Below are 22,521 nucleotides of genomic sequence, written 5' to 3'. Positions count from 1 at the left end.
AAATCATTCGCTCGAAATGTACAGAATGTTATCCAAACCAATTGCGAACGACTGTAGTCCGGTGACATGGCGCATTGTCACCCATAAAAATTCCGTAGTTGTTTGAGAACACGAATGAATGGTTGCAAATCGCCTCCAAATAGCCGAACATAACGATTTACAGTCAACGATCTGTTCTGTGGGACCAGAGGAGCCAATCCATTCCACGTAAACACAGCCAATAGCATTACAGAGCCACGAGCAGCTTGCACAGTGCTTTGTTGACAACTTGGGTCCGTGGCTTCTTGGAGTCTGCTCCACACTCACACCGTTCCTTTAGCTCTTACCAACTGAAATTTGGACTCATCTGGCCAGGCCACGGTTTTATAGTCGTCTAGGGGTAGCGTCTTTGATTCATAATCAAAACGTCTTCGGTCCCGGGTTCGATCCCCGCCACTGCCTAAATTTTGATAAATAATCAGCATTGGCGGCCGAAGACTTCCGGCATAAGAAGTCAGCCTCATTCTGCCAACGGCCTTGTCAAAGAGGGCCGAGGAGCGGATAGAGGTTCAGGGCATTCTCTTGTCCTAGGGGTGGGAAATTGCCCCTAAAGGCGGAAGAATCAGCAATGATCAACGAGATGAGGATGCAGAAGGCAATGGAAATCACTGCATTAAAGACACGTAACGTGTATCCACAAGACATGTGGCCTGTAATTGAAGAAGTGTCATGATGATCTCTCCATTGGCAAAAGATTCCGGAATAGTCCCCCATTCGGATCTCCGGGAGGGGACTGCCAAGGGGGAGGTTACCATGAGAAAAAGATTGAATAATCAACGAAAGGATAACGTTCTACGAGTCGGGGCGTGGAATGTCAGAAGCTTGAACGTGGTAGGGAAACTAGAAAATCTGAAAAGGGAAATGCAGAAAATGGTATAACAGGTGTAGGATTCGTTATGAATGGGAAGGTAGGGCAGAGGGTGTCTTTATGTGAACAGTTCAGTGACCGGTTTGTTCTAATCAGAATCGACAACAGACCAACACCGACAACGATAGTTCAGGTATACATGCCGACGTCGCACGCTGAAGATGAACAGATTGAGAAAGTGTACGAGTATATTGAAAGGGTAATGCAGTATGTAAAGGGGGACGAAAATCTAATAGTCATGGGCGACTGGAATGCAGTTGTAGGGGAAGGAGTAGAAGAAAAGGTTACAGGACAATTTGGGCTTGGGACAAGGAATGAAAGAGGAGAAAGACTAATTGAGTTCTGTAACAAGTTTCAGCTAGTAATAGCGAATACCCTGTTCAAGAATCACAAGAGGACAGGTATACTTGGAAAAGGCCGGGAGATACGGGAAGATTTCAGTTAGATTACATCATGGTTAGACAGAGATTCCGAAATCAGATACTGGATTGTAAGGCGTACCCAGGAGCAGATATAGACTCAGATCACAATATAGTAGTGATGATGAGTAGGCTGAAGTTCAAGACATTAGTCAGGAAGAATCAATACGCAAAGAAATGGGATACGGAAGTACTAAGGAATGACGAGATATGTTTGAAGTTCTCTAACGCTATAGATACAGCAATAAGGAATAGCGCAGTAGGCAGTACAGTTGAAAAGGAATGGACATCTCTAAAAAGAGCCATCACAGAAGTTGGGAAGGAAAACATAGGTACAAAGAAGGTAGCTGCGAAGAAACCATGGGTAACAGAGGAAATACTTCAGTTAATTGATGAAAGGAGGAAGTACAAACATGTTCCGGGAAATCAGGAATACAGAAATACAAGTCGCTGAGGAATAAAATAAATAGGAAGTGCAAGGAAGCTAAGACGAAATGGCTGCAGGAAAAATTTGAAGACATCGAAAAAGATATGATTGTCGGAAGGACAGACTCAGCATACAGGAAAGTCAAAACAACCTGTGGTGACATTGAAAGCAACGGTGGTAACATTTTTAAATGCAGAGGAGAGAGCAGATAGGTGGAAAGAATACATTGAAAGCCTCTATGAGGGTGAAGATTTGTCTGATGTGATAGAAGAAGAAACAGGAGTCGATTTAGAAGAGATAGGGGATCCAGTATTAGAATCGGAATTTAAAAGAGCTTTGGAGGACTTACATTCAAACAAGGCAGAAGGGATAGATAACATTCCATCAGAATTTCTAAAATCATTGGGGGAAGTGGCAACAAAACGACTATTCACGGCCCGCATCTCGTGGTCGTGCGGTAGCGTTCTCGCTTCACACGCCCGGGTTCCCGGGTTCGATTCCCGGCGGGGTCAGGGATTTTCTCTGCCTCGTGATGGCTGAGTGTTGTGTGCTGTCCTTAGGTTAGTTAGGTTTAAGTAGTTCTAAGTTCTAGGGGACTTATGACCACAGCAGTTGAGTCCCATAGTGCTCAGAGCCATTTGAACCATTTTTTTGACTATTCACGTTGGTGTGTAGAATATATGAGTCTGGCGACATACCATCTGACTTTCGGAAAAGCATCATCCACACAATTCCGAAGACGGCAAGAGCTGAAAAGTGCGAGAATTATCGCACAATCAGCTTAACAGCTCATGCATCGAAGCTGCTTACAAGAATAATATACAGAAGAATGGAAAAGCAAATTGAGAATGCGCTAGGTGACGATCAGTTTGGCGTTAGGAAAAGTAAAGGGACGAGAGAGGCAATTCTGACGTTACGGCTAATAATGGAAGCAAGGCTAAAGAAAAATCAAGACACGTTCATAGGATTTGTCGACCTGGAAAAAGCGTTCGACAATATAAAATGGTGCAAGCTGTTCGAGATTCTGAAAAAAGTAGGGGTAAGCTATAGGGAGAGACGGGTCATATACAATATGTACAACAACCAAGAGGCAATAATAAGAGTGGACGATCAAGAATGAAGTGCTCGTATTAAGAAGGGTGTAAGACAAGGCTGTAGCCTTTCGCCCCTACTCTTCAATCTGTACATCGAGAAAGCAATGATGGAAATAAAAGAAAGGTTCAGGAGTGGAATTAAAATACAATGTGAAAGGATATCAATGATACGATTCGCTGATGACATTGCTATCCTGAGTGAAAGTGAAGAAGAATTAAATGATCTGCTGAACGGAATGAACAGTCTAATGAGTACACAGTATGGTTTGAGAGTAAATCGTAGAAAGACGAAGGTAATGAGAAGTAGTAGAAATGAGAACAGCGAGAAACTTAACATCAGGATTGATGGTCACGAAGTCAATGAAGTTAAGGGATTCTGCTACCTAGTCAGTAAAATAACCAATGATGGACGGAGCAAGGAGGACATCAAAAGCAGACTCGCTATGGCGAAAAAGGCATTTCTGGCCAAGAGAAGTCTACTAATATCAAATACCGGCCTTAATTTGAGGAAGAAATTTCTGAGGATGTACGTCTGGAGTACAGCATTGTATGGTAGTGAAACATGGACTGTGGGAAAACCGGAACAGAAGAGAATCGAAGCATTTGAGGTGTGGTGCTATAGACGAATGTTGAAAATTAGGTGGACTGATAAGGTAAGGAATGAGGAGGTTCTACGCAGAATCGGAGAGGAAAGGAATATGTGGAAAACACTGATAAGGAGAAGGGACAGGATGATAGGCCACCTGCTAAGACATGAGGGAATGACTTCCATGGTACTAGAGGGAGCTGTAGAGGGCAAAAACTGTAGAGGAAGACAGAGATTGGAATATGTCAAGCAATTAATTGAGGACGTAGGTTGCAAGTGCTACTCTGAGATGAAGAGGTTAGCGCAGGAAAGGAATTCGTGGCGGGCCGCATCAAACCAGTCAGTAGACTGATGACCAAAAAAAAAAAAAAGGGTCCCACCGAGCCCAGGACACGTGCCGTGGTAGCACTCGTGTCAGTCGTCTGCTGCCTTAGCCCATTAACGCCAAATTCCACAGCTTTGACGTAACGGATAGGTTTGTTGTACGTCCTACATTGATATCTGCGGTTATTTCACGCAGCGTTGCTTGTCTCTTAGCACTGACAGCTCTACGCAAACGCTGCTGCTCTCGGTCGTTAAGTGAAGGCTGTCGGCCAATGCATTGTACATAGTGAGAGGTATGTTCTGTTCTCGACATTCTCTTTTCACTGTGCATCTCCGAATCTTGAATTCCCTAACGATTTCGGAAATGGAATGTCCCCTGCATCTAGTTCCAAACACCATTCCGCCTTCAAAGTCTGTTAATTGCCGTCGCGAGGCGATAGTGACAGCGGAAACATTTGAACATGAATGACATGAGTACAAATGACAGCTTCGCCATTGCACTATCGCATGACTTCTGTCACCTCAGTGTAATCTAACCGGGCGTATAAAGCACTGACATAATAAAAATTGAAGGGTGTTCAGGCATTCATATGTGGTTCTAATCATCGAATGTTCTCATTTCTCGTGCCTTGATGGATTAATCGCAAATGTGGAATTCCAGTTGCAGGAGTGATTGCATATTTTTACGTTTCACATCCTGTGAAAATATGTCCCGAAACTTTTTGAGGTCTTAGAGGGCAGTGAAAGTATTCCTACATGTGTCGACAGAATTTTCTGCCCAGTAGAGATGCTCATCCGAAATTTTAAGTGTCTTCAAATGTAACCGAGATATTTGTTTTCATATTTGCTTCTCTCCAGCATTCAATACATGTGGTACCCATTTTGTACAGAAATATCTCATCTTTAATTTACCACGTCCTTTCGACGTGCGTAAGTCACAGCTTTGTCGTAAATTTCAATTTCCCAGTTGTTCAGTACCACAATGTGCACTTTGTCCGTACCTTCTTTTGTGCTTGCAGTATTGAGACGTTCTTGAAGAGAAGTTCAACCGTGTTTGAAGTCAGGTCCCGGTCTAAATCAAGAGCAAAACTCCTCATAATCGTTCATGAAAATAATTAATTTTCTGAGGACACAGTACTCCAATTTATTATTTCCCTTGAAACACTACATGACTCCTTTTAAAAAATCGAAAAGCAATTGTGCAGATCAGTTCAGTGACTTTATTGAGCTCTGTGTAACGATATAGTAAGAACAAAATATCTCGATGTCTGTGCCAGGGCAAAAATTTTTTTTCCTTCACCTAATACGCTGCGCTGAGAAGATGACATGGAGGCTCGTCGGAGAGCGCTAGCGGTCCTTCAGGGGATGGTCTTTCATAGCTTCCTTTTTCTCTACTATTTCTCTTCGCATTGATGCCCCGAGCCTGATCCAATCTAAATTATAATTCGAGAGCCTTCCTCTCACGTGAGAGGAAATGGATTCTGAAGGGCGAAAATGTAACCAAGGAGATAACGTGGAACGAAAGATGTAGTGATGTGTTGCGGGCTAGTGTTCGTTTCCTTGGCTCTCATCTTTATCTGGTTGCCACATTCACACACTACCGGAGAGAGAGAGAGAGAAAGAGAGAGAGGGAGAGGGAGAGAGAGAGTGGGAGAGAGCTCGCTCTATAGCCCTCCCACGAGACGTGTGACCTGATACGTCTGGGTTCTCCCATGTATTGCATATAGGACCGATAGATGGACACGCCACAGTAGTCTTCCTTTTGGTGGAGAATACGATAGCCCTTCCGCCTCCAGCATCTGGTCACATTGTTAGAGGAGGGATTTTGTATGGGTCCCTAGACACAGCGTTAATCAGATTTCTGTATCCACATTGAAGAATTTCCATTATAGTTTGGTGGAAGCGTCTGGTGCATTGGATTAATGTAAAGCAGATTGTTTTTACTTTAAAAAATTCATGGATTGTGAAACAAGTCATTAGATAACCCTTGCTTGCAGTATGTGTTGCTCTTTCTACATTGAATGATATAATGGCGTATTCGCTTATTCTAAATCTGAACGTAAGTTAATGCAGATGAGTAGGTACAACAGTACTGTAATTTCGGTTATAGCATTAGTAGTGTGTAGTTTGACACAGTCACGATTATTATCCAGGTGTAACGTTCCGAAGCTACATGACACTGAGCGAGCACGTAATGACAGTTGCAGGGAAGGCAAATGGTCGACTTCGGTTTATTGAGAAAATTCTAGGAAAATGTAAAAAAAAAATGCCTCTGAGCACTATGGGACTTAACTCCTGAGGTCATCAGTCGCCTAGAACTTAGAACTAATTAAACCTAACTAATCTAAGGACATCACACACTTCCATGCCCGAGGCAGGATTCGAACCTGCGACCGTAGCGGTCGCTCGGCTCCAGACTGTAACGCCTAGAACCGCACGGCCACACCGGCCGGCTTAGGAAAATGTATCTCGCCCAGAAAGGAGACTGCGTACAGAACACTTGTGCGATCCACTCTTGAGAACTGTTGAGTGTTTGGCATCCCCTTTGTGTCAGATTAAAGTAAAACATCGTAGCGATTAAGAGCGTGTTGCCAGATTTGTTACAGAGGGCTACGGAAATGCTCAATAAACTCAAATGTAAATATCTGGAAGCAAGTGACGTTCTTTTCGCAAAATATTAAACGCTTTTGAGAAAGTTCATAAAACAGGCATCTGCGAGGGACTACAGGACGATACCACTACCACCAACATACATCTCGCGTAAGGACAGCGTAGACCATGTAAGAGAAATCATGGTTCGTGTGGCGGATGCGGAATAACATGCACTTCTATTGCCTTGAAACCAAGTTATGTTCTTTGATGGTATTCAGTTTAGCAGACGTTTTTCGTTTCAAGAGTCGCTGGAAACCGTTTTCGTCAGTCGAACATGCGTATAAGGGATAACATCGGGCGGTGCAGTGTCTGTGTGTGGGGCAGTATTTCTCAAGTCGACGCATATAAACACAGCGGATATAAAATTAATCTCCGCATCACGGACTAGTCCTCACGACTAACCCACAGATGACACACTGACGTTGTTTCCGAACCTGCCTGCCATTTCCTTGAAGGTCTCCAGTACCGCCCAACATTGGAGCCCTATTTCCTTGAGAGTCTCCAGAACCAGTCTAACACTGGAGCCCTCAATAACTGGAATACGTACCTTCGCACTTGTCCGTACTTAGTAGGAAAATCGGCCATTAGCCCAAATATAAGGTATCCCGTGCTGGCTCAGATGTGTTATCAAAACTGGGCATCACCTCGTATCTGTTGCTAAGACGTAATCAGTTCCCACATTCATATTCTGTCCAGAGATACGTGAACCCACCGCAGTTCTCCACGCTCTCTCTCCTTCTCCTTTTGTTCTCAGTCCGTAAGTTGATCGGCAGCAATTCTCGTTTTGCATTTCTCCCTATCTTCCGAATTTCTCTTCCGTTCTGTGTACGTTATCAATTAGAGAATTTGTTTTATCTACCTGACGTACTCAGTTTTTGGTATTCCTCGAGCGCCGGCCGTTGTGGCCGAGCGGTTCTAGGCGCTTCAGTCTTGAGCAGCGCTCCTGCTGAGGTCGCAGGTTTGAATCCTGCCTCGGGCATGGACGTGTGTGCTGTCCTTAGGTTAGTTAGGTTTAAGTAGTTCTTAATCTGGGGGACTGATGACCTCAGATGTTAAGTCCCATAGTGCTTAGAGCCATTTGAACCATTTATTCCAAGAGGGTTCTTCCCAGAAACTTTTCTTCTGCTAATTTCACTAAGAAGGGGCAACGTTTGCATGGGCGTCTACCCATGGCTACCTCTGTTCCTTGAATGAGGACAAACTGTTCAGATGATACACATCGGAATACGCTGTGGCATTGGGGTTTGCCATGGAATTCCAGCGGGACAAGAGGGGTCGCAACTTTCGACTCCAGTGTGCCAAAATCCCCATCCTAGGCAGTATTGAGAAGTCTGTCGACCGTGACTGTTGCAGTTTCTAGCTATTTATGGATAGCGGCCAAATCACCTTATTCCTGCATACAACAAGTAATGTCCCTATCCATTTCCTACTAAGTAAAATCTACACACGTTGATGCCGTGATGATAATAGAAATTTTCAGGGACGTTGGAGAAGGGGCAGTGTACCAGTTGAAGGTAAAAATGGAAATGAGCGTTTGGCGTCATTGGCCGGGAGATCTTATTACATTCGACGCCACACTGGGCGACCTGCACGCCGGATGGTGATGAAGTGATGATGAATACAACACAACACCCAGTCACTGAGCCGAGAAAATCTCCGACCCAGACGGGAATCGACCCCGGGCCCGTAGAACGGCAATCCGTCACGCTGACACTCAGCTATCGGGGCTTACGGTTGGAGGTAAGGGATCCCGATCCAGAAACGATCGAGTCGAAAGTTAGACGAGAATATTGTGATATGTTTGACAGTGGAATATTGTGTACCTACCGCCGGCCGGGGTGGCGGAGCGGTTCTAGGCGCTAAAATCTCGAACCACGCGACCGCTACTGTCGCAGGTTCTAATCCTTCCTCGGGCATGGATGTGTGTGATGTCCTTAGGTTAGTTAGGTTTAAGTAGTTCTACGTTCTAGGGGACTGACGAAAAAAATGGTTCAAATGGCTCTGAGCACTATGGGACTTAAGTGCTGAGGTCATCAGTCCCCTTGAACTTAGAACTACTTAAACCTAACTAACCTAAGGACATCACACACATCCGTGCCCGAGGCAGGATTCGAATCTGCTACCGTAGCGGTCGCGCGGTTCCAGACTGTAGCGCCTAGAACCGCACGGCCACTCCAACCGGCGGGACTGATGACCTCCGAAGTTAAGTCCCATAGTGCTCAGAATCATTTGAACCATTTGTAGCTACTCAGGTTCCTAGAACATAACCCACTTGTTATTTGTCAATGGATGTGGTTCCAACGTGATGGTGCCCCACCACATTGATGGTTGGTAAACAATTGGATCAGACGTTCTCTGAGGAGTGGATGGGCAGAGAAGGTTTTGTTTCGCGGCCAGCACGTTCGCCTGACCTCATCCCACTTGATTTCTTCTCGTGAGGCTATGTGAAAAGCCTTGTGTACCAGACCTGTCGAAATTGAAGACGATCTCCTGGCAAGCAATCTCGCTGCCTGCACACTGTTCAAACGACGCTGGGAAAATTAGAACTTTGTGCGACTGTGCCATGCCTGCATTGATGCTACGGAATCCCATTTTGAACAACTTTTGTAAATGTAGCAGCTTCTGGAATTTGTACAGGTAAATCGAATTCATTACTTCTGTTCCTTAAACTTAGGATTTTCGATCTCTCAAACATCAGTTACATGAGCCGTTACTGTTCCATCGACAAGGGATATTATCTGAGTATATCGGGCAGTATTTGGCGAGAATTCTTTACGTCATGATGATGGTTCTGAAGTTGCCGCCCTTAGTTTGAGGGCAGAGCGAGATTGAATCTTATTAGACTTCCACCGTACCTTCCGAATAGGTCGTTTTTGGTCCAAGGCCCCTTATGTCTGATTAGTAAAGTGACACTTCTCAACTATCCCAGGAAGGAAATATGGAAATTTGTGGTAAGGGCTTATGGGAGCAAACTGCTGAGGTCATCGGTCCCTAAGTTTACACGCTACTTAATCTAACTTAAACTAACTTACGCTAAGGATGACACACACACACACCCATGCCCGAGGGGCGACTCGAACCTCCGACGGGGGGAGCCACGTGGACCGTGACAAGACGCCGTAGACCGCGCGGCTACCTTGCGCGGCCATCCCAGAAAGTTTGTAGCATCATCATGGAATTACATGTGTAAAATCACGAATATATTTACTAACCAATCAGTCAGGAATTAGCTGCGAAAGAAACAGATCATCTAGGTCGCAAAAGTAATTAAAACAGAAACGACACCAGCGCTTACCACGACGGAAAACTGCACTACAATATATAAATGTATTACACTGATGGAAGATGTGTGGTCATTAAAGTGAATGATCACCCGAAACGCGCCTTGGCATAAATAAATTAGCCGTTTGTTATATTTCTTCGAGTAATTTAATCCATAGCTATGGAGCTCGACAACCATAGCTAAACTAATGAGCGGTGTATTGGTGGTCGCAGGCCTCAGCGCTGGCCAACTCAGGATTCCTGTTGCGCTCTGCGGCGCCTGTTTACCACCTCAGCGTCAGGCGTTAAGCTAAAACGTGCCCTCGGGAGCCGTATGCAGACTTGCCCCAAGCAAGCAGTTCACACTGCTTCCGACTTCGGCGCTTTCCCCGGAAGCTGCCGGCCGAGACTGGTACAGATCCCCACCCCTGACAGCTAATCCTGGTGCCCGCCAGGCTTTAGGAATGCCAATGCAGCGGATTCCAGCCGGAAGAACGACATTCCTGACATACTGCAGCTTTAAGCTCCCTACGAGGTCTGTCTTCTGGAGACGTAATAGCCCATATAGAACCTGTCCCATTCCTGTCTCTGCTTGTCGTTATCAACTCTTCCGGCGTCTACGTATTGTCACAACAATGGAATAATCACAGTAAGCATGATTAACTATTTGTTTATATTGCCTGAATAATATTACGTGTATCCTACGGAGAGACGCTCTAGAACGCGGAAATAAATTAAAGCTCTTGATTTAATTTGAAGTGCAGAGACAGATAACTAGAAATTATAAATTAATAAGTAGATACGTTGCAAGGAAAAACACTAATTCGAAGAATTATTATGGACATATTTTATGCAAGTGCTATCAGCTCAGTAGTAACGCACCAACGTACATTAACGAACACAGAAACGCGTTTTTAGAATCGTAGCAGGCTTGTGTATGGCATACGAAAGCATAACATAAGTGCTTCGACACTTAAATGGAATCTCTGGAAGAAAAGCGATTTTTCCCTCACTAAAACTGCTGGTAAATTTAGAGAACAGTTATTCAAGCAAGATTCAGCCACCATTCCTCTGACATAGTAGTATATCTTAAGTCTACAGCTGCATGCTACGCGGGGTAGCCGCGCGGCCTAGGGCGCCTTGATACGGTCCGCACAGCTCTCCCCGTCGGAGGGTCGAGTCCTGCATCGGGCATTGGTGTGTGTGTTGTCCCTAGCGTAAGTTAGTTTAAGTTAGATTAAATAGTTTGTAAGCTTGCGGACCGATGACCTCAGCAGTTTGGTCCCATAGTCTCTTACCACAAATTACCAAATTACAGCTACATTTACGTGAATACTCCGCATGTTACACTTACGTCCTTGGCAGAGAGTTCATAGAACGATCTTTAGACTACTTCTCCAACGTCCGAACACTTGGAAAAAACGAAAAGTGCAATCTATCTGTGCTCTGCTGTCTCTTATTTTATTATTATGATCATTTCTCTCTATGTAGATGGCCGCCAAGAAAATATTTTCACATTTGGAGGAGAAAGTTGGTGATTGAAATTTCGTGAAAAGATTTCGCCGCAATGAAAATTGCTTTTGTTTTAATGACTGCCACCCCAACTCACGTATCTTACCCGCAGCGCTATCCCGCTTTTCCCACGATAGTACAAACTGATCTGCCCTTCTTTGGACTTTATTTCATATCCTCCGTCAATCCCGTCTGGTGAAGATCCAAAACAACGCTTCAATACCCAAATATAGGATGGACAAGCGTAATGTAGGCAGTGTAGTTGATTTTTTGCTTCTTCTAGATGTTCTGACAGGAGCACAGAGTCCTTGGATAGCCTTCACCGCAATAGTTTTTGTGCGATGGTTCAAACTCAATTTGTTGGTAATTGTAGTCCCTAGGTATTTAGTTGAATTTACTGTCTTCAAATTTACATAACGTAAATTTAACGAATTCGTCTTAGTAGTCATGTGGATTACCTCACATACATTGTTTACAGCCAGTTGACACTTTTTGCACCGTACACTTACCTTGCCTACATAATTTTGCAGTTGGGTTTGATCGTCTAATGACTGCTAGACGATAAACGACACCAGCATCCGCAAATAATCTAAGAGCGGTGCTCAGATATTCTCTTTGTTATAGATCTGGAACAGCAGAGCGACTATAACACTTCCTTGGGCAACACCAGATATCACTTCTGTTGACTTTCCATCAATTAATGCGACTTGTGACCTTTTTGAGAGGAAATGGTAAATCCAGTTGTACAACCAAGACGACACTCCACAGGCACGCAATTCGATTAAAAGTCTCTTGTGAGCAACGGTGCCAAAAGTCTTCTGGAAATCTAGAAATATGCAATCAGTCTGATATCCCCTGTCGACAGCACTCATTTCTTAGTCTGCATAAAGAGCTAGTTGTGCTTCAACAACAATATTTTCTGAATCAGCGGTGACTGTGAGTCAACAGATCTTTTTCTTCGAGGTAATTCATAACGTTCGAAAGAAGTATATTTTTCCTAAGCCCTACTATAGATCAGTGTCAGTGATTTGGGTTTGTAATTCAGTGAATAACTTCTATTTCTTTCTTGTATTTCCAGTCCTTAGGTAGAACCTACGTAAAATCGGTAAGCGAATCAAAGGTTTCTGTGCAGTCACTTGACCAGTCTGGTGTGACAGAGAAGACAGCAAAGCACAAGCCGAAGTTATAAATTCAGCAGCTAGCAAATAATTCGCGCTGGAGTATCGTACAAGAATACGGTCCTTTGACCGTCACACCGACTTCCACATGGAGGACATACGAGGGCATGGTGAAAAATAATGCCTCCAAACATTTATGTGAAAAGTCTTTAAACATTTTAATTACTTTATTATCATTCTACATCTTTATTCTTGAAGTCCACGTATTTATTTCTCAACATAGTCACCCTGGCGACGAACACATTTCTCCCAACGAGAAACCAGTATGTTGATACCGTTACTGCAGAATACTTGCTTTTGTTGATTACTGCAGAATACTTGCTTTTGTTGACGGAGCTACGACATCACTTCTGCTTGCACCGCTTCATTTCTACCAAAGTGAAGTCCTCGAAGGTGTCTTTTAATTTTCGCAAACAAGTGAAATCGGATGGGTGAACCCAAGCCGTCGGATTGTTGTAGGTGCCGCAGCACTAGTGTGAGGTCTGGCATTGTCGTGCTGAAGGACAGGATACTCCATGTGGGACGAAGTCTTCGAATTCGTGCTTCCAGTTTTCTGAGGATCTCGCAGTACACCGAAAACCTTACACCATGCACCCCGATTTTACATGCCACGATTCAGAGCCCTCTAACGGCCGAAAGTTGCACCAGCGAAGCTGAAAACTTGACTCGATGTTATGCTTGAAATATAATACCTCAACAAATATTGAGAACAAAATAAAAATTTCGGAGCCGTTAATTTTTAGCACGCTCTCGTAGTAATGGATATCCCTGGCGTTGTGGAGCAGCTGAAAGAGTTGAAAACAAATAAATTTCTAGGTCCGGATGGAATTCCAGTTCGGTTTCACCGAGATTACTCTTCGGCTTTGGACCATTACAGAGCTTGCATTTATGGCGAGTCTCTCGCCTAGCGCCAAGTCCTCAGCTACTGCAAAAACTAACTGGTAACTGCTGTATATAAGAAGGGTAAAATAAAGGAACCCGCAAACCAAGATTCTTACCATTAGTTTGCTGCAGAATTCTTGGGCATATTCTGAGTCCGAAAATAAAAAAAATTCCTTGCGACAGAAAAGCTTCTGTCCACAAATAAGTACTGATTTAGAAAGCATCGCCCTTGCGACAGTCGGCTTGCCATTTTCTCGCACGATATCCTGCTAACCATATATGAAGAGCAACAAGCAGATTCTGTATTTACAGATTTCCGTAAAGCATTTCATGCAGTGTGCCACTGCAGACTGTTCACGAGGGTCTGAGCATAACGAATAGGTTCCTGGATATGTGAATGTGTCGAAGACTTCTTAACTAGAACCATGTAAGTTGTACTGCAGGACGAGTTTTCGACGACGGATATTGTCAGAAGTGCTCCAGGGAAGTGTGACAGGACTGGTCTTCTTCTCTGCATGACGGAAAGCGTGATCAGCGTACTGCGACTGTTTGATGATCAAGTTAGAGTGTACGGAAATGGTGTCACTGGGTGGCTGTTGGGGGATAAAGCATGACTTGGATAGAATTTATACCTATTATGGTGAATGGCAGCTTCCTCTAAATGAAGATAAATGTAATTTAATGCAGATAAGTTCAAAAATAATCCTGTAATGTTCGAATACAACATTAGTGGTGTGCTGCTTCACACAGTCACATCGATTAACTAGGCGTAATGCTGCAAAGCGATATGAAATTGAACGAGCGCCTAAGGTCTGTTGAAGGGAAGGCGGATGGCCGACTTCGATTTATTGGAAGGGTTTTAGGAAACTGTAGGTCATTTAGAAGGAATTTTGTGTATAGAAAATTAGTAAGACCCACTGTTTAGTACTGATCGAGCGTTTGGGATCCATACCGGGTTAGATTAAAGGAAGACATCGAAATAATTCCGTGGTGCGCATCTATATTTGATAGCGGTATCGATGAACAAGTGGAGTACGGCGGAGATGCTTCGTGAACTCGAAAGGGAATTCCTGGAAGGAAGACGACGTTCTTTAAGCGAAATACCACTGAGAAAGTTCAGAGAACTGGCGTTTGCGACAGACTGCAGAATTATCCTACTACCACTAACATTACAACTCGCGTGAGGACCTAGAATAAAAGATACGAGAAATCAGGTCTCCTACAGAAGCATATACGCAGTCATTTTTCTCTCGCTCCATTTTCGAATGGAACAGGGAAGGAAATGATCAGCAATAGTACAAGGTATCCTGCGTATGCAGCGTACGTACGTAGCTGCAGAGGTAGATGTTTCTGTAAATACTGTATAGTGCCAATCTTTCGCTATAACGTCTTCGTATTTTTCTCAGACTTTCGAACATGTTGCACCACTTTACATTGTCGAGTGCTTTCTCTCAAGTCGACGAATCCTGTAATCTTGTCTTCACTTTTCTTAAGCGTCAATTGCAACGTCTGAACTGCCTCTCTGGTGACGTCACCTTTCCGAAAGCTACTCTGACTGTCGTCTAACAGAGACTCACTTTTCTTTTCCACTTCTGCCTGTTATGTTTTGTCAGCAACTTGGATGCATAAGCCTGATTGTGTGAAAGATCTCGCACCTATCTGTCCTTTGGTATCTTCTTGTGTCCATGATATTTTTACGAAAGCCTGATGGTATGTCTCCTGACTCATAGAGTCTACATACCAACTTCAATAGTCGTTTGGTTGTCACTTCCCCACTGATTTCCCCCGTTCCGAAGGAAAATTATCTATCCCTTCTGATCTACTTGACAGCAAGTCTTCCAAAGCTCTATTAAACTCTGACACTAAGAGCGGATCCCCTATGTCTTCTATATCTACTCCTGTTTCTTCCTCAATCACGTTATCAGACAAGTCTTTACCCTCGTAGAGGCCTTCAAAATACTCTTTCCATCTATCCGTCTCTCTTCTGCGCTCAGTAGTCGGCCTGCTCTTGCAGTCTTAACGTTGACTCCCTAGCATTTAATTTTACCGATGATTAACTTTGCTACATGCTGAATCAGTCCTTCCGACGACCATTTGTTTTCCTATTCCTTCACACTTTTTTTTGCAGCCATTTCACTTTGACTTCCATGTCCTTCCAATCTGCTTTGTTCTGAAGTCAATCATATTTCTGTATTCCTGAATTTCCCTGAACATTTTTGTAGTTCCTTCTATCGCCGTCAATCGAAATATTTATTCTGTTACCTAAGGTTTCCTTGCAATTACGTCTGACTATTCAACATCTGTGATTGCCCTTTCTAGAGATGTCCATCATTCTTCAATTGAAGTGTGTACTGTAGTATTAATCTTCATAGGACCTGTAGGCTTAAACAACATAAAACACATCTCGTCCATCTTCAGTACTTCAGTATCCCATATTTTTACACTTTAATTCTTCCGGACGAGTATCTAGGCTAGTTCTGCAAGGTTCGCAGAAGAGCTTCTGTGAAGTTTGGAAGGTAGGAGTCGAAGCACTTGCAGAACTGAAGTTGTGAGGAGTGGTCATGAGCCATGCTTGGGTAGCTCAGTTGGTAGATCACTTGCCCGCGAAAGGCAAAGGTCCCGAGTTCGAGTCTCGGTCCGGCACACAGATTTAATCTGCCAGGAAGTTTCATATCAGCGCACACTCCGCTGCAGAGTGAAAATCTCATTCTGGGAATAAGTTTCTTACTAAAACATACAAGCTGCACAGTAACACTGTAGCATTTAATAACAATATGTGTTATGTACTAAGTACAAAGCATTGAATAGACTTGCACCCGTAACGTAGTATCAGTCACTAACAGTCATGTGTGCTCAGTCCAGAGTAATTTTATGACGGTACTTTTATTCCCCCTTGGAAAGTTCATTTTAAATGTTAGGGCTAGTTCTGCGTAGAGCCTTAACGTTTCTACTGCAAAACTAGTCCCGGGAGAAAATATTAAACGTCTTTGGAAAGAGCCTTATATATGCACCAGTTTATGAGCCGACCAACCAACTGGCAACTCGGTGCCAGACTCCGTACTGGCCGACAAATAGCATGCAGCGATCATAGCGCTACACTGTCCATATTGCTGGTTTCTTGTTTATGTTAAGTTCGTTGAGGTTGTCTTGTTCGAGATGCCGCTAAGTATAACAAGTATTGTCTCACTACCGACAAGCCCATAAATAGATGCGAGAGAGCTGTGGTCATAGAAGTGCCTTCTTCGAAGGAAGATATATACCGATGCTTTATTACTGAAGAGGCCGGGTCCGACTGTTACCGAAATTATTTAAGAATGAAAGGAAAATATCTTGAAAGTCTCTTCGGGTTTGCTGCCGGATCCTAAAATCAACTTGACTCGATATTTCGGCGATCCAACTGTTCGCCATCTTCAGGAAATGCTGCTTCTGCTGATGAGTCCCGCTGACAACTGACGCAAGATTGCAATTCGACATCCTATATAGGCCACCGTTCAGTACACGGCGCATGCGCCGCCCATCACGGTTTCTGGCTTCCAAAACAGGGAGGTGGCGCCGCCCTTAGTGAAACACTGCTGGCAACGATATATCGCAATAAAGGCCGCACCGAAGAACGTACAGTTTTGATGCGAGATAATACAGGATTCCACGTTTTGCTAAGAGGAAACCCATTGTCCCTGTTGATTAAATTATCAGTCAACCTAATTTCAATCGTCTCTTTATACACACTATTCCAAAAACCGGAAATGTTGGCAATTACAACAGTTTCCTCAAATTTCATTTTGTGTCCCTCATTTAGGCAGTGTTCCGCTACGGCCGATTTTTCCGGCTGTTGCAACCTCGTGTGACGGCGATGTTCCACACACCTGTCATTCACTGTGCGAATAGAACGGCCAACGTAAGCTTTCCCACATTGACACGGGATTTTGTACACCCCTGGTTTCCTAAGTCCCAAATCATCCTTCACAGAGCCGAGCAGAGCCCTAATCTTAGTGGGTGGACGGAACACACTCTTAATGTTAAAACTCCTTAAAATTCGTCCAATCTTAAACGATAAGCCTCCAGCATAAGGAAGAAAGGCCACAGATCTATGTTCCTCTTCGAACACCTCCGGAGACGGTCCAAATTCCATAGCCCGACGAATCTGTTTCTCGGTGTATCCATTTTCCTTAAAAACAGTCATCAAATGCTCAAGTTCTTGGGTTAAGCTGTCTGCGTCGGAAATGGCATATGCTCTCCGTACCAAAGTTCTAAGGACGCCACTACGTTGGTGTGGTGAATGACAACTCTGAGGGTGCAGATACAAATCTGTGTGTGTCGGCTTTCGGCGAACACTGTGTCCCAAAGTTCCATCTGGTTTTTTATAAACCATTACGTCTAAAAATGGAAGCATCCCATCATTTTCAACCTCCATAGTAAATTTGATACGGGGATGAAGACAGTTGAAGTGGTCCAAAAACCTGTTATGAGCATCACGTCCATGCGGCCATACGAAGAAGGTATCGTCCACGTATCTCCAGAAGCACGTTGGTTGCAAAGCTGAAGTCCTCAGTGCCATAGCCTCGAAGTCCTCCATAAATAAATTGGCGACTATGGGTGACAAAGGACTACCCATAACCACTCCGTCATTCTGTTCAAAAATGTTACCGTTAAATAAAAAATACGTGGAGGTCAGCACATGACGACAAAGCTTCACCAGCTCTTCATCCAGTTTTTCACTGATCAAACTAAGGGACTCTTCCAGAGGAACTCGTGTAAATAGGGATACCACATCGAAACTCACTAACAGATCTGAAGGACTCAACGTCAAAGATCCCAATCGTCGAATAAAATCCACCGAACTGGATATATGGTGTTCACATTTGCCAACAAATGGACTGAGAGCAGATGATAAATACTTTGCCAGGTTATAGGTCGGTGCACCTAAATTACTAACAATAGGGCGTAGAGGAACCCCTTCCTTATGCAGCTTAGGCAGACTATACAACCTAGGCGGAACGGCAGCACCAGGATGAAGTTTCTTACGTAAATAATCTGACAACGAACTCTTTTTCAGCAGTGAAAGTGTCTTACGTTTGATCCTTTCTGTGGGGTCATTAGATAGTCTTCTGTACGCCGGGTCGTTGAGAAGTAAATCCATTTCTAGGACATAATCATTTTTTTTCTGAACCGATAAAGCTCTTCTAGCCACATTTGACAAAAAATAATACCGGTACTGTGAGAAGAGAAGATGTAAGCTGTAAGGACAGGCTCTTAGCTATGTAAAATCTCTAGCTACCGGGAGAAATCATCACTGCAATTGCATCTCCACAGTTACTTATTCCTGAAAACCGCGAAGACTGATGAACAGTGGTAACGCAAAACAAATGAAATAAGAATGTTCATGTAATTAAATGTAATTATTTTTGTATGTATCATAAAAGATGCCACCTGTAACTTTAATAATCTCATTTGACACTGTGGCGCGTCATTTACTAAATACAGCAACAACTGCACAAAACAAAGTATTTAGCAAATTTTACAAACGTAAAAAAAAGTTCTGTCCTACAGATTTGTTTCATAGCATGGCTTTCGTCTGGAATTTATTAATTTTTAATTAATTAATTAATTGTACTGTCGTGTTATCGGGGACCTACACATGGGACGGTAATTCCGTAGTTCAGCTGCTTCTAGACTCAGACCAATTTTGCGAGATGATATAGGGTATTGCAGGGAGTCTGTTAGTTGTTCTCGGATGGCAGGTACAGATCTGAAGAAGTTACGATGTGCACAGTACGGCGATCCCCCTGTGTGGTGCTCTTGTTCCCATACAGTCTAACATCGGGCCTCTGCCACATCCAAATGTCCTCATTTCAGACTTTGCCACGTGCTGATAACCCTGTCTCTTACAAGTACGCGACATCTCCACATTCTTCGCAGTGATCACTCAACGTCTAATGCTTTTCACGCCATCTATTTACTGTGGCAGGCCTGGTAACCGCACCAAACACGAACAACAGTAATTCACTGTGGTAGCCGTTCTATCTGTCACAGAAAACTGTTACTATAATAATTTACATACCTGTCAATAGTGTGCACGTGTACGAAGTTACATGGATATCCGACCATGTCTTCTGGGTGCTGCACAATTATTGTCAGGCTGCGTTTATACACTCTTGTTCAGAAAAAAAAGAACCACAACACCTTGAACTACTAGGGATAAGACTTTCATATTCACAGGACATGCACGTTAGTATATTCTGCAGAAATAGAAACGATTAGCATTTCAGCCACCTCGTTTCAGCACATGTCCTGTTGCCCACCAGGCACATAGATTCCGTTATGGGCCCTAATAACTTGTTGCATGGGTAATGACATCAACTCGTAGATGGCACGAATGGCGTCCAGTGGTATAGCCATCCATGCTGCATTCACTTGGATCCAAAGTTCATCTGTAGTAGCTGGCATTGTGACACAGCACTTGAAACTAACTCTTTAATTATTTTTATTATACAATGACCTACCGATTTTTCCCTAACACAGACAACTCAGACTTAACCTATTCATTTATTACCCACAACATACAAGCCCAACGCAATCTGACTGCTATGCATTGACAACATGCCTTGAATAATTAACACAAAAGAATGGCCCTGAACTGCAAGAAATCCTAACAATAATACAAATCCAAAAAATATGAAATTAAAGAAATATGAAACTACCTCCAACTCTGTTAATTGCCTAAACTCATTTCAATCACGAATCCCGATAGTGGAAACCTCCATTCTTTTTTATAAGTCACTTACTGAAAATCTTCATAACACGAACTACAGCAATAACAGAAAGTAGCAACAACGGCAAGCTAAATAAATAGATTCTAACTACTAAAGACTCTAATTACTAGGAGGCTCGTGGTTAGCAAAAGAAAGATTTTGTTGAAGAGCAAACAATGTATTTAGAAAATTTTACCTTATTCATGTGACATCCAGCTCCAAAAATTATATAGTTGTCAATAATTCCACTACCCAAATATTATCAACCATACATCCATTATCATGCCTTTCCTTGTATCTTTTCTAATGAGAAATTTCATCTCACTTTACATTGCGTGTACTACCAACACAGAGTCTCCACTAAGAAAAACATGTCCATACACTTCTCTATCCACTCGTTAACTGCTAGTTCGTCAAGCCACAGAATCTCTTGCCGAGGGCGCAGAGCACTGTCAGCGATATTAACTCAGTCTATAGCGCTCCCAACATACAAACGGGCTACTTACACACTGCACCCGTCGTTTTACCATCTCTCACACATTTTCCGTTGGCGATCTGGCGGCCCAGGGCAAAAGGCTGATATCCTGTGACACGAAGAAGGCACGTGTTCGTGCAGCAACTTGTGATCGTGCTTTGTCTTGCAGAAAAACGGCGTCTGGGGAGTTGTGCGGATGGGTCTGGCCACGGGCCGCAGGATGTCTTTGACATAGGTCACACTGGTCGCAGTGCCCTGAACACGCACCAACCGTGATTTGTAGTTGTACCTAATAGCACGCCACACCATAAGGCCTTGAGGTGGCGCCGTATGTCTTAGTCAAATGCAGTCACTGCGATGCCGCTCAGTCTGTCTGCAGAGAACTAAAATGCGGTAGGAAGGATAAAAATGCAGACTTCAATGGCAAGAAAAGCCTTTCTGGAGAAATCTGTTAACATCGAGTATAGATTTAAGTGTCAGGAAGTGCTTTCTTAAAGTATTTGTATGGAGTGTAGCCATGTATGGAAGTGAAACATGGACCATAAACAGTTTAGACAAGAAGAGAATAGAATCTTTTGAGGTGTGGTGCTACAGAAGAATGTTGAAGATTAGGTATATCATGTAACTAATGAGGAGGTACTGAATAGAAGTGGGGAGAAGACAACTATGTGGTACAACCTGACTAGAAGAAGGTACCGGTTGGTAGAACACATTCTGAGGCACCAAGGGATCATCAATTTAGTACTGGAGGGAAGCATAGCGAGGGGTGGGGGGGGGAGGGGTGTTAAGACCAAGAGATGAATACAGTAAGCAGATTCAGAAGGATGCAGGATGCAGTAGTTGTTTGGAGATGAAGAGGCTTGCACAGGACAGAGTAGCATGGAAAGCTGCATCAAACCAGACGGAAGACCACAAAAACAACGACAACAGTTGTGGAGTATTTTACGCCTTAGAAATTGATTTCACAATTATATTACCGTTTTATTAATTAGCTACAAAATATGTTGTAATTTCACAAACATATATACTTTTGTCCGCTATCGTCTTCTCTGCTTTGGCGTCGAAATGGTATTTATTTATTTTATATTCAGTCAATGCCCATTATCAAATATCAGAAGCCGCAATGATTATGAACACGTTGAACTTCGTAAGTATGAACCAGGAAAAAAACAACAGTGCGCAATATCTTTTTCCGGACCAAATTCTTTATGCCTCTGCGTTGGAAAAAATCCTTTTCCATGTGTTTCTTTTATTCTTAGGTTCATATTAATAACGCGATGTAGAAGATAGAAGACTTTGCAAATAGTTGAACTCTTCTTTTATTAAGCGTTGCATAATTATTCAGTCAAAGAGAACTCCCACTCCCCTCTATGATAAATGGCATATTATACTCTCCGCCTGTTGAAAATCCACGTATTCAGTTATGCAGATTTCGTTTTGTGTTTCATCTCGAAATTCCCACGTAAATTTATGTTACTAGTTTTCGTTTTGTGCTTCATATTGAAATTCCCACAGTTTCATTTGTTTTACTATGTTGAATTCTTCTTTCATTGGGATTATCCAGTAGCCAAATATTTATTTCTGGATATTTGGATTGGAATCACGATATATTCATCACCGCCGTTCCTCACTAGTCTATATCAGTAACACGAACTGTATGCTATGACAATCAGCTGAAAGCTAAATATTTTGAATAAAACAATTTTGGGTGCTAGGCTGGGTCATTATAAAACACTAAATGATGTGACCTAACATCGAAAATTAATTTATTCAAATCGACATTATCCTAGAAGCCAACGAGCTGACACCAAATGTTTTCTTTTGATGCTTTAAAAATTTAATTACAACGAAAATAGTGTTAAGTTTATTAAATTCTTTAATTAAGTTCAATGAAGCTCTTGACAATCCGGTTGCCATTTTCTCGCGGTCGCTGTCCGCCGACTAATACAGTGTATTGCAATGACCGTCAGTTCTAAGATCTGCGTGAAATGAGGAAGACCGTCGTACGAAAAGTTGCATAAGACGTAGTAATTTTTTTGCTCAAAGTTTCTTATA

The 22,521-nt window shown here is 43.1% G+C and overlaps 1 protein-coding gene across 1 annotated transcript in view; it reads left to right on the top strand.

Moving 5' to 3' along the window:
* Positions 1 to 22,521, top strand: part of LOC126203385 (rabphilin-3A) — a 1,010,032-nt gene that overhangs the window by 350,318 nt on the left and 637,193 nt on the right. The window lies entirely within an intron of this gene.

Source organism: Schistocerca nitens, chromosome 9 (assembly GCF_023898315.1).
Source record: "Schistocerca nitens isolate TAMUIC-IGC-003100 chromosome 9, iqSchNite1.1, whole genome shotgun sequence".
NCBI classification, from domain to species: Eukaryota; Metazoa; Arthropoda; class Insecta; order Orthoptera; family Acrididae; genus Schistocerca; species Schistocerca nitens.
Note: the sequence above shows the minus strand (reverse complement) of the source record. Positions and strands in the feature narration are given on the sequence as shown.